This window comes from Ostrea edulis, chromosome 3, assembly GCF_947568905.1.
Source record: "Ostrea edulis chromosome 3, xbOstEdul1.1, whole genome shotgun sequence".
Lineage (NCBI taxonomy): Eukaryota > Metazoa > Mollusca > Bivalvia > Ostreida > Ostreidae > Ostrea > Ostrea edulis.
In genome coordinates, this window is record NC_079166.1 from 770345 (window position 1) to 783084 (window position 12740).

The 12740-nt window shown below is 34.6% G+C and overlaps 1 protein-coding gene across 1 annotated transcript in view; it reads left to right on the top strand.

The window, feature by feature from the left end:
* LOC125673403 (3-oxoacyl-[acyl-carrier-protein] reductase FabG-like) overlaps nucleotides 1-12740 on the top strand; it is a 29305-nt gene that overhangs the window by 8907 nt on the left and 7658 nt on the right. The gene's annotated exons all lie outside the window — the stretch shown is intronic.

Genomic DNA, 12740 nt, shown 5'->3' on the forward strand with positions numbered 1-12740 from the left:
ATGCTTCAAAGATGCTATTTCAAATTAAAAAAATCACATCCTAAAACTTAAACTTCTCTATTTGAAATGAAGATAACACACAGTGATCAATCTCATAAATCCTACAAAGCATAACAAATTAAGATAAAGTGAACCATGGAAACATGGACATAACATATTTAGGGTTAAAATCCGTCTCGAGCTGATATTTAATTTTTTCATAAACCATTCACTCTGGTATCATTCATATAATTAGAGAGTGGTATCAATATGATATTTTGGTCTATGTGAGCAATTCGACTTTCAATTCAATCTCAAGCTTTCATTTTGTTTTCAATTCTGCTGGCAAAATGCAGTAATAGGAGGAACATATTTTTATAACGCTGTGTTGTTGCTCTGGAAATAAGTATGTTTAGTACCTGTTAGTTATCTCTAGTTTCTGTTAAATGCATTTATCTGATATGCAGATTTAGTGATTACCTATCTCCAGGAACTTTCATAAATCAAAAGAAAATACCAATTGGTTTTGTTTAAATTATTTCATTATGTTTTTCTGAAATAGTAATAACATATTCCTCTCAAACGCTCACCTACCATAAACAATTCATTCATTTTTTCATAATGTCTATTTGTCTTGTAGGTGAAAGGTGAAGATAACGAACAGTGATCAATCTCATAACTATAAGCAATGCAAAATAGATAGTTAAGCGAACACGGGCCCCTGGACACACCAGAGGTCGGATAAGGTACCTAGGAGGAGTAAGTATCCCCTTTCTACCGGTCACACCCGCCGTGGGCCCTATATCTTGATCAGGTAAACGGAGTTATCCGTAGTCAAAACCAGTGTGTCAAGAACGATCTAACAATCAGTATGAAACACGTTCGACAGCATATGACCCTAAGTCTATTGTAAAATACACCCTTAAACGGAGATCAGCTGATAATGTAAAGGTAGTATAGTTAGAATTAATAATACACAGAATATCAGATCAGCTGATAATGTAAAGGTAGTATAGTTAGAATTAATAATACACAGAATATCAGATCAGCTGATAATGTAAAGGTAGTATAGTTAGAATTAATAATACACAGAATATCAGATCAGTTGTTATTGTAAAGGTAGTATAGTTAGAATTAATAATACACAGAATATCAGATCAGCTGATAATGTACAGGTAGTATAGTTAGAATTAATAATACACAGAATATCAGATCAGCTGATAATGTACAGGTAGTATAGTTAGAATTAATAATACACAGAATATCAGATCAGCTGATAATGTACAGGTAGTACAGGGGATAATGGAATATTCGAAGTTTACGATAGATAAACAGATGTGACACCATTTGGATTTTGAGCTCATAGCAAGGTTTAACATCTTTATGTAATAACATATCAAAATATTTTGCGGATGAGAATCACAATGTGTTTTTGTTTTGTATGTAAAACTTACACGGTACCAATTTTGATGCACCAAATGCGCATTTCGACAAATAATGTCTCTTCAGTGATGCTCAACCGAAATGTTTGAAATCCGAAATAACTATGAAGATTTAGATCTAAATATAGCCATAATGTATCGATTTCATTGTGAAATATATCTATTCTCGCAAATAAAATGTGATTTGCAGTAGATTTTAAGTTGTCGTTGAATCAAACTATTGTGTTAAAGGTCATACATAGATATTATTTTCAAATTTCGAATATTAGTGGATATAAATTGATCTTCATTAAAATAAAAAAGGAAGGGAATTCTTACACAGGGGTTTCCAAAAACAGCATAGGAGTTATGAAATATATCGCTGTTCGTTATCTTCACCTTTCATTGGAATCGCATCATCTTTCCAATACTATTTCAAAGTAAATACGCTTGGAATCAAAGTGATGTTTAAGAAAATAAAGTATGGGGCGTAAAACAAATATAAGAGACGAAAGGTTATAAAGTGTAAAGGTGAAGATGATGAACAGTGATTAATCTCATAACTCATATAAGGAATATAGAATTAAGGGTTGGGCAAACACGGACCCCTGGGTACAGCAGGGGTGGAATCAGGTGCCCAGGAGGAGTATGATGGCAGATTTGATCGGGAAACTTATCATTCCTAGGGCTTTTACGGCTCCAGTGTTTGGATTAATTAAATTATCACAGTGAACAATCTGTTGTAGGAAATGACCTTGATTATCCTAACCTCATTGCATTATCAGAAGAGAGGATTGTGAATTAAGAGGTAAGATGAGGGGCAGTCTCATTTTCTTATCAGGATCATGCTAGGCGGAAATATGTTGATCTTTCTGTTTCTTCTGTGCTGCTGTCAATCTTCGTTTGCTTTACAGTTGGATGACTCCCGTGTTATCCAAGGTTCAGTAGAGAGAATATCTTTGTTAGAGCTAAACCAAGGCCAGCAGAAAATGGGTGCCAGTCACATTAATGATCCACTCTCAAATATACCAGGAAGAAATGCCGTTAATTCTGAAACATACAGAAACTTCGAAAGTAAAATATGTACCCTCGAGGAAAAATTGCTTGACCACGAAAACGTAATCATTCAACTGGACGATTTTAAGGACAGAATCGATACTTTGGAAAAAAAACTGTCCATGAGTTATCGATAGTTGTGAGACAACAGAGGAAGGAAATTAAGGGTGCACGAGGACTTGAAACCAAATTTGTCGACCAAAGCAGAAGAATTTCAGATCCAAGTAACCGGACATTTGATTATGAACGTATACTTTTCAATTTTCAGAATGAATTGGATATGTTTCTACATAGTGAGAAATTTAGAATTTTTGTTTTGATCAACTGGATAAGTCACGTGGAGAAAATGAAAATCAGGATTACGAAAAGTATAATTCAATCAGAAACGTCCATCGAGAAAATAGAGAATTCCATTCACAGCAAAGTAAGTTCATTTAAACATTGTAAATATATATATTCTAATACAATTTCGTTGCAAAAGAAACTAGAACAGGATTTGGATAATTTACTATTCATATCAAAATAATACTTAAGATGTTGCGTTCAATTTTAAGACAAAAGTAATGAACCGTGCATTCACAAACAAAGACCATCAATAGTACACATTTAATATCTTGTACACAAGTTAAGGTATTCCTTCCAAGTAAATCTCAAATCGTGGGTTTTGCAAGGAAATAAGAATTTTTGTAGTAATGTACACGTATGCTTTTCAGAGAAATTGTTATTACCAGTAGCTACAACACACCCATCTCTCACCATCCATACCATTGCCTTCCATGCTTATATGATTCATGATACACAAGCAGTTACTATTCAGCACCCCTTACTTTTGATGTTGTGAAGACTAATATTGGAAATGTCTACCACCCTGCAACCGACGTTTTCATTGTACCGGAAAGTGGGGTCTACGTATTCACTTGGACTATAAGAGAGAGAGTGGGAACAATCATCACTCGACAAAGTTAATGGTGAACACTGATGTGTTTGGGGATCTTTATGTACATGGAAATGGTGGTTCTTCCATTGGCACTGACCTAGTTGTCACTCATGTTAATACAGGAGATGATGTATTTATAAGAACTACTTCTTATGCTCTAGATAATGCTGGTGCTGTAAGTAGCAATAGTGCCGGACGGTCTTCTTTTTCTGGATGGAGACTATGTTGAGCAATAAAATTAAGTCACTTTGTAGGTGGCTCTGCATGACTCTGGTATTTTTGCAAATACAATTTGAGTAATTCACAACGTATGTTGACGGTTAACAGTTTTACGTATAATTTTTTGTATTCATTTGAAAATAACTATTTGAATAACAATGGAATTTACACAATTTTCTAATATAACGAACGAATTCAAATGAGTAAAAACGTAAGGGTATATGCTTTATATGGTTTTTTTTATTTATTCATATAAAGACAGTCGTATTACTGTTTTCCTATTTAGTGCTTTGCTAAAAACATCTAAAAGCATTATTATGCTATTCATTTTGAACAAATTCTATGTTTCAATTACGAAATGCACTCTAAAATCTCGTATTTTTGGCATTAAATATTACAACAGGAATAACTGTTGAAGCAACTAATGAGTAAAAACGTGGCGGCGCCCATATGGATCACAAACGTTTCAGTGAACGTATATAGAGATCGTCTCTTTTCTTTTACCGGTTTCGGCTTTTTCTTACGCACGTGTTAACCTTAAAGTCTTGCTTCACAGACGTGCCTTTGGCCCGTCTGAGCTTCGCTCGGAAATATGTTGACGATGCTACCGTTTGAGCGAGCGCAGCTTCATGTACGTACATATTTTGTAATGTTGATGCTTTGATCAGGTTCAATTTAGATAATATCTATTTGCCAAATACCCATAACATGAATGAAATTAGGTAGCTGAAACAGCTAGCCAGTTTTAGTTTTCTCCCAGGGTTTTACATTAAAAATCATTAAAACATGTATACATTAATGTAATTGAAATATTTTTATGCTATATACACATTTTATTTCTGCTGCCTTCACTGTGACTTGTTTAACCTTTGATGCACGACTTGTTCTGAACTGTGTGCTCTGTACATTACTTTTTTCTACTCTCAACCTTTTCAAGTTACTAATTTATGATAAAAATGCCCAAACCTTAAACCTTTCAAGGTTGTAAAACTGTGTAAACAGTACTGTCTTGGAACATAAAACGCATTTCAATATAATGATAATTTTAGATAAATCGATAAATTCAACTATTGGGCATGTATATGCTAGTCCCCTTGTAGCAATGGTATGTTCCAAAAGAGAAAAATAGAACATTTTTTATAATATTGTACATAATCCTAGTTGTAACACAATGATGAAATATTACAACATTCACATATACATGTGCTTCGCGCTGACTCGCTACACTCGCTAATATATCGTGTTTGAGGGCGAAGCCAAAAATATTGGCATTAGTATCTAGATCCATAACAGGACACAAAAATATCCCGAAATATTAGCACCTAACGTGTGAGGACAAAGCTCAATCAAAGTATCCCAACTTTAGACATTTTTGATCCGCCTATTCATTGAACGCGGGAAATACTATGCAACTGATGTAAACAGTGCATCGTGACATCATATTCAGCGTCGGTGTTTAGTAAATACACAAACATAGGAAACATTGTGCAATTCGCGTTAAAAAGGAGTGATTATATATATGATGAAGAAAATAAGATTTACATACTTTTATGCATTTTATGTAACATCTCAGAACGACGTCAACTTGGGTACACGAGATTTAAAATGGAGAAATACATGTCCACGTGATATTATTCGAATCGACGCCATTGCGACCAAAATTTTCAAGTTCCATAGGTATGATTTAAGTTTTCATTAGTTTTTAAAATCAAGAGTTAATTACATTTGACCGGAACTTATTTACTTTGAGAGTGATTTTCATTAGAAAAATAATTCACAGGGAGTGTCTGGATAATAAAGCGTATTGGAAATTCGTTGTCCAAAATACATTGGACCTTTAGAATTGTCGTTGCCTTCGAAGTCCTATTTTTCTGAGCGAGCTATACATGTTTAAAAGGAAAATATAGATAAGAGAGAGAGAGAGAGAGAGAGAGAGAGAGAGAGAGAGAGAGAGAGATCACATCTGTAATATCCCTATTACATGTACATTGCCTTTCCATGCTTTTGAAAACCAGACTTTCTCAAAAACATAATATATAGTGTTTGTTTTCGTTAGTTTTATCTCAAAGTGCTGAAAACAATATACATATCACGGGGGGGGGGGGGGCATTAATTTTTTTTCTTCTTTTTAAAAACCCCACCGTTCTCGTGTCTATATAGCATGTGGCGCATTTTTACACCTCCTGCAAGGCGCCCATGGCCACTGCAATGCTCCAGTAACCTCTGTGTATTGGTAAATTGGCAAATAATACATCGTGGAAGACGGAGGACACGGTGGGGGTCCGTGCAATTGCCTCTGTGGTATTTACACGGTGTGGTGTATGAAACTCGTGTTAATTGCTTTATTCAGCAACGGGAGCTCAATATATAAAGATTGAAGCAGACAAATCCTAAACCTACTGGATAAATACGGAAATTTATTAGAGGAATATAGGCTATGCAATGTTTGTAAATGAAATCTAAATAGAACACAGGCACCTTGCCTTTGATAACAAACAGAACACAACAACATTTGCAAAGAGTCTGTGGGTATCTTTAGGCCCCAACGGATCCAGAACGGTGCCCTTGTTGGAGGTATAAGGAAGCAAAGCCTTCTTTTATAAAACAGATTTTTTGAATATTGAATGTGAAAATCAATCATTTTCTGATCACAATGGGTTTTTTTTTTCAATTCCGCGGCGGCATAATTAAAGATTGCATATCACCAGTTATGAAGCGAAATTATTAGTTTTAAAAATATTAAAATCGTACAAGATAAACTAGTATGTAGTAAGGCGATTTACAAATTCAACTTCATTCTTTTGCTCTAAAATGTAACTGTTCTGTTCGGCAATGCTTGGATTCAACAAATATATCTGGAATGCTGTCTGATTCCTATGCATAAACAGCATATCGACCAGCATATCATCGTTCATAGTAGACCTGCTCATTGTAGAAAATTATTTTCACAAGGCAAAGAACCAACTGGCATAGTAGTGTAGACCTAATTAATATAATCATTCTAATTCTGTTTTGTAAAATGATTTAAAGGCCTGTCACTGTTTCAAGATTCCTCTTCTATTTTCCTTCCCTCCCCCAAAATATAACTATTTCGGTTAAATGTTAAAGTTATAGCTTGATCTTTTTAAAGTTAATTTGATCCCTTTATTCAAATATTAATTGACGTGTATAATTGCTATACGTGTACGTCACTGATTGAAACCAATCTCTGCCCAGATCGCATAACGGTACATAATTATCTGTTCAATGCACGTTATTTTATAACTCCATCTTTGAGTGTTTGTGTTATATACATTTAGTTTAATGACAGGGGTCGCGTTGCGAAAAATCTAGTGAGACACTTATCTTATTGCCACAATGGAAGTCACGGTCGTAAGTGATACTACTGAACCAAATAATTGTCAAACTGTTCAAATTATTTAATTCTGCATTGTATCCATAGTGTAACTACAGAATGTGGTACCTGATTTGACGTCGGAATCGTTATTTAAAAACAGTGTGCAGTAGAATCTGGACCAAGCTTCTCTATTACTAGTGTTCCAAAGTAAGCATCACTGTCTTATGATTCAAGTCTGCTGGAAAAAAAATTACAACAATTTGTTAATAACTTCACGCTCAATTTAATGCTTGAATGAAACATACAGATTTTGATATCCCTCTTATCATTTTTTTTTCATTCTAAAATTTTGATAGCATACCAGTCTCCATTTTGTATCTAAAGTACGCCAGAAGATATTCATATGATATTGTGATCTTGAAATCGCACCTATTCTGAATGCATCATGCGTTTTAAAATGAACTCGTTTGCATAAATAAGTAATTGCACTCACAAACACAATGCGAAAATTCAGTTGCATCTGTTATGGCCATCACCACACAATTTTTAATATATGTTCTAGATATATTTATGCATTAATGATATGGTATCCATGGGAAAGTGGACAACCCCGGTAATTCGTTAATGACTGTTGATATGATGTTAAAATGCAACGTTTTAGTTAGGGTATGCATTTTATCCCTGCAGTTTTTATTTAAAGGGTTTCTATTTCGTTTGTATACATCAATGGGCATTCAGCTGGTAACCCACATGTACCTTAACTTTATTGTAATAAGTAGGGCAATTTGATGTTTTCTAAAAAATATTTAGTGTTACTTGATATCCGGAATCAATCAGGGGAAATTATCATGCGGGGAATGTATGGTAGCCCCATTCAACACACGGCTAGCACTGTTTATGTGTTTAACCACCACGATTATATTTGTACTTTCGAATCTGAAGTGAAATTTCACACATAAAATGTAGTAACCCATGGAAGCCCTTAACCTAGCTTATAGTTGTGTAGTTTTCACTATGAAATATGTACACTACGTGTAGTATCGGAACCGGCTTTTATTTGGCTCCTTTAATCAACAGTGATTAATAAAAATAACAACTTTAATAACTTTTAAGAAATCCTCCGAAAAGGTACATGTAGTATAATTACTGTAGAAAAGTTGAAAATAAAACAATTTTAATGAAAGCCATAGTGTCCAAAAAAATCACGTGGTATTAAAACTTAAGAAAAAACCCAATGGATATTGATGTAAAATGTAATAAAATCGGCCCAACATACAATGTCCATTGTAGGTATTCGCGTGAAACTGTTATGGAATTTCAGATATGCACGAACCTTGAACTCCACAAACTGTAAAACTCTTCATGTTCGATGAGTGGAACTCCACAAACTGTAAAACTCTTCATGTTCGATGATATCTAAATCGGTGTATGTTCTGTAATATCACATAACTTAAAGACATGTTGGCATTCTATAACATTGTTTTCATGTAATATGACCGTATATTGTTAAACTACCCTAATTGAAATAAGGATAAACAATTGACAGTGAAATACAGGATTATCGAAAGGTGAGTTCAGGTGGTAATTACATGTATTAAGAAAACATTGATTGAGAAACAAAAGACCCACTAAGTATACCAACTAGCAAATTTATCAACGTAACTTAACATAACTAAGGTATTAATCGGAACACTATATACTATTAAGATGAAAGGTCTGAATTGTCTTCCATACATCGTTAGCGATAGATGAAGATTTTGATGAACAGGGCAACATGTCTGTTATTTCTAGATTGGACGGAAAAGTTGCATTAATAACAGGTTTGTCGGAGTCTCATTTGGTATGAAGGAGGACAATTTTTATAAAAAATATGATGCATATGATATTTGATCAACTCTTAATATCGTCTTCCTTGTATGAGTTATAAGATCGATCACTGTTTGTTATTTATACTTGTATATTTTGCAGGGGTTTCGTTTATAGTCAGTATTGTGCAAATCATATCGTCGTCGTTATAACAGAACCCATGTACTTCCAAAATACATTTGAATATTTATTGGAACTGCATGTTTTCCTGCTCTTTTAATTTTGAATGTGTGATATCAACTGTATATATATAGACAGAGAGGTATACACACACAGGTGACCAGGTGGCTCTCGATCACTCTCGATATTTCAAAGTTGTGGTAGCGTATACCGACCGTTACCCAAGTGTATAATCATTTCCGCCTGGGCTTACCTGTATTTTGTTAGGTGATACCGCACTAGTGCGACTTTGTGAAGGTGGACACTTGAGTGTATACTTGGTTAATTGGCCAGTTTTCACCCTACACTGGGATATTGTGATGATTAGAGTTTGCATATAATCCGACTAGAAATAAATTTATGATATATATGATTTGACTGACAACGAGAGAGTAAGTTTGAGGCATTAAGTTAGAGACAATAATTTAGATTTCTACATACTGTTAAATTTATCGAGTTCGTACTTTGTTTAACGTTTAACTCGATTGTTTGAATGTTTGCTTTGTGTAAAGCGACATAAAATGTTATCTGTTAAGCTAGCGATAGTAAAGCTTTATCGGAAATTAGTTTTCTATACACCCATCTTACCATAATAGAGGAGCAAATAAATAGATGAACTTTGAAATATTTTTAATAATGCAAAATTCTGTAATTTGAAATCAAATTAACTACCTGACAAATATGAAACAAAACATACTTCTGCTCCTTTATGAACTTACGTGTCCTTATATTTCCTATTAGATATAATGATTGAAGAGTTTGGAAAGGGGGGAATATATCCTTCGATCTACTATTCGACAGTTTTATACATTGAAGACTATTTATTGCTTACAACATGAACTATCATCTATTTGTAAGTTTGAAATATATTATTGAACTGGAAACAAAAGGCGTTAAAGAAAACTCTGCCCCTGTTTCACATTTGGATATTTTACTGGAAAATGATGTATACGAGGAATTAATACATGTGGTTCATCTTTATGACCAAGTGGTCATATTTTTCTTTCTCAACTCGTTCGTATGTGTTATAGTCATATGATAGTCTCATTGGTAAATACAAACAACCATTATGTCGACTGTTGCTTGATGTGTTGCATACTTCCTCGGCTAGGCACCTACTCATCATTACTGATATAATACGAATTGCGCTAATGATACCAGGACTTTGGTTTACTAACATACATATATATGAAAGGTGAAGATAACGAACATTGATCAATCTCAGAACTCCTACAAGCAATACAAAATAGAAAGTTGGGCAAACGCGGACCCCTGGTCACATCAGAGGTGGGATCAGGTGCATAGGAGGAGTAAGCATCCCCTGTTGACCGGTCACACCCTCCGTGAGCCCTATATCATGATCAGGTAAACGGAGTTATCCGTAATCAAAATCAGTGTACCAAGAACGGCTTAACAATCGCTATGAAACATGTCAGACAGCATTTGACCCAATGCAAGGTTGTATTAACGAACAAGATCGTTATAACGACCATATAATTTGTACAATGTTGACTTCAATCGAGACTGTTGAAACCCCTGTACCATCAACTTGTTTGTCAGTAGCTTACCTCGATTTACAAACTAACTATACACAGAACAAGCTCTTGTATATCGAATAGCTTGAAAATACGGATGTATATTTAATTGCCGTAACATAATTTAGAAAGTCATTTCAAAATTAAGGATTATCTCCCTCACGCATAGCTCTTATCCTTAGACGAATTGGACTCCACATTTTGGCACACTGTTTTTCCCTATAATAGCTCTAAAACGTCGTTGTTATTTCGAATTTCAAACATTTCGGTTGAGCATCACTGAAGAGACATTATTTGTCGAAATGCGTATCTGGTGTATCAAAATTGGCACCGTATAAGTTGTACATAACTAAGATATTATTCAGAACACTATATACTAATAAGAAGAAAAGTTCTAATTGGTTTCCATATCTCGTTAACGATATATGACGATTTTGAGGAACTAGCCGACACATCAGCTATTTCTAGATTGGATTGAAAAGTCGCAATAATTTTAGGTTTATGTTAATCTCATTTGGTATGAAAACAGTAAAATGTTACAATTATATCATTTTTCCGTGTATGATCAGTTTTTAAATCGAAGCAGGCAACTGACAAACAAGTTGATGGAGCATGGGTTCCAACAGTTTCGTTTAAAATCACCATTTCGCAAATTCTATGTTCGTTATAACGATCTAGTTTGCCAATACAACCTATCATTGGGTCAAATCTGTCTGACTTTTTCATGCCGATTGTTGGGCCGTTCATGGTACACTGATTTTGACTATGGATAACTCCGTTTATCTGATCGGGATATAGGGCTCATGACGGGTGTGACCGGTCGACAGCGGTTCTTACTCCTCCTAGGCACCTGACCTTACCTCTGGTGTGCCCAAGGGTCCGTGTTTACCCAACTCTCTATTTTGAATTGCTTGTGGGAGTAATAAATTGATCGCTGCTCGTTATCTTCGCCTTTGTCTTTAAAGGCCGGCAATTGGGTATAAAAGCAGCCAATCGGTGAAAATGGTGGAATATATGAATTTTCTGGTCACATTCAGATTGCAGCTCTTATTTTGCAAAAATAAAGATTAAGCTGTTGTACTGAAATTTTAAAATAGGTATGCTTGTTCCCCTCATAACTGTGCATATATTGGCCATATCTATTTTAGATATAAATTCTCATGAAGTTTTAATTTTGGCCTCAAAAATCTGAAGCAGGGCTAAATTTGTATTTCAAACTAGAGATTGGCAGTTTGTGGGTGTGATTATCTTTTGTTATTGTTTACACCGGATGTTGACTCACATATTGCAGGAGCATGCTTGTCTAGTTCTAGATAAGAGGGATTGCACCAAAGGCAACATGTAATCAAATCACTGTATAACGTGGAAAAAAAGTACTTACTCATATATCATTGGTAAATCCAAATTTTATTTTTTAATAATATATAATCACATTCCATTAAAAAAATTGGTTAAGTTTATGAAAATAACTCATTAGGACTGTTCAGTCTGATCACTGTTTCAGAGTTTTGCAGGATTGCTGGTACCTTTTCTCGAATAATGTCAAGCATGATGTTTGTCTGATTAAGCAACAATCTCCTAGGCCAGTTGTGTAACTCCCATTAATTGTCTCTCACCAATGATGACAAATGTCCAATTGATCAACCATCACTCTAAAATTACTCTCAATCTGGACTCTTACATGTGAACATTACAATGTCAAAAGAGACAATCACAGATAGTAGGTCTCCAAATATCATAATGGACAAAATGTTTCTTAATAACCCTTCAATGCACATGTCCTCCATTGCACAGCTACAATTTCCCCCCAAATTCTTCTCATAATTGAAAGGTACCAAGAGGAAAATCATAAGTATTAGTATATCATATATACCAATATTTGTGTATATTATAAAAAAAACTACATGTTTTAAAAGACATGGATAAAACAAAGATGAATTCATTTTGTAGTTCCTAGGGTGAAGTTTTGTTAAAGTAAAAACATAGCCTTTCAGTGCCTCACAGATCGAGCAGAGTGGTAGAAAAATGCGGGAAAACTTTAGTTTATTTTGATAAATCATGCCAGTCTCCCTGTTCAAAATATCGTCTGCTACAGAGCACGTGTAGAGTCAAGCATCAGATTGCTGCTTATTCTGATAACACTGCTAAGCCCTGCCCTCTTGCCATATATGCTTAATTGCTGTAGGGGTGTAAAATTTTCTAGGTTACTCCCGGCCTTTAATGATGCATAT